At 37.5% G+C, this 1381-nt stretch overlaps 1 pseudogene; it reads left to right on the top strand.

The window, feature by feature from the left end:
- Positions 1–434: 434 nt before the first annotated feature.
- LOC113724517 (uncharacterized) lies at positions 435–1099 on the top strand (annotated as a pseudogene).
- Positions 1100–1381: the final 282 nt, after the last annotated feature.

The following is a 1381-nucleotide window of genomic DNA, read 5'->3' as shown; positions in this document are numbered from 1 at the left end:
TAATTTCTCGAACATCCAAGACAAGCTGTCAAACTACTTGTAATCAGTGGGTGGAAGGATTCCCTCTCCAGCATCATCTTGCCAAATTCTATTCTACAAAATATCGGTCAAATCCTATTTGCTCTTCGTCCGTATCGATCCAAAATATCATCTTACATCCTAGCCCATAACCCAATTTTAGCTGAATATTATCAACCTTTTTTGGGCATTTCGGCAACTCCCAAAACTTGTTGATCTTTCACACTGGAATTGAATCAAACTTCCAGCTGAGATTGGAATTTCCATTGCAAAACAGTTTTATCGAGTATACTACAATAAAATATACTATCTGATTTGGGTCTGTTGTGGGCTTCTTTCCATCTCTTCCATTGGAAAGATCGATCCATTTTTTCCCACAGTTTTGATCCGGGCTGATCTCTGACTGCATTTGAGGTATGAATTTATGAAGCGTGGAGGAGTTTTGGCTATTTTACATGAATCAACACTCGAAACCAGCCACCAGGTGTTGGCATTTTGTGGGCACGCTTTGTAGCATTATTTGCTTGATATATTCAATGCTTTTCAACTGGTGGTTTGTGATCCTTGTGCCCTTGTTGGGATATGACTTGGCCCATTTTTTTGTGGAAGGAAATGTTCCTGCAACTTTTGGGCATCACTTTTGGTCCCTTTTGTGTGATTTCAAGATGTTTAGATTGATGCTTACTGGTCAAATGGATAGAGAAATCAAGAGGCTCAGTAAGAGGCTAGTTCTGCAAGCTTACTAATTCTTTCGGATTTTCTATTTTACTCTTTTCTTCCGATATGGTTCACAAAATCGCATGAATTTCCGGCTACAACGGAGTTTTTCTTTGTTCAACTCTGTTCAGGAAGAAGTCCCATTTTACCGAGTGAAACACAACTTATTGTGGACAAAAATGTCCTTCGTATTTCAGCATGCGTCTCACGTGATTGTAGTTTCCGTTAGTATTAACTGCTAAATTTGACAGAAGGTCTAACATTTTGTACTTTGGATAGATTGGGGGCCAAAAATTCACTTTTAATTGTTTGGGGATCAAAAGTTCATCCGGCTAATAGTTTGAGGGCCACTGGGACTTTTTTCCCTTTTCTTTTTGGTCGACAAATATTTGGTATTTACTTATTTAATTTTAAAGAGAAAGAAAGTCAAATATATTGTTCTAATTGTTTTTCACTTTAAGGGACATTAAATGCAAACTAATAAAGTTGGTTGTGCTAAGGCAAGTCAAATAAACAATCTCTAGCTTCAAAGTGCATTCAAAAAGAAAAAAGTTCTCTCTCTATGAGAGGTTCTTTCTCTCTAACATAGAGAGAGAAATCCCCCTTCTTGGGTGTGAGTGCCTTTATGAAACCTTTCATAGAGAAT

The sequence above is a fragment of the Coffea arabica genome, chromosome 2c (assembly GCF_036785885.1).
Source record: "Coffea arabica cultivar ET-39 chromosome 2c, Coffea Arabica ET-39 HiFi, whole genome shotgun sequence".
NCBI classification, from domain to species: domain Eukaryota; kingdom Viridiplantae; phylum Streptophyta; class Magnoliopsida; order Gentianales; family Rubiaceae; genus Coffea; species Coffea arabica.
This window is presented reverse-complemented; position numbering and strand designations above follow the sequence as displayed.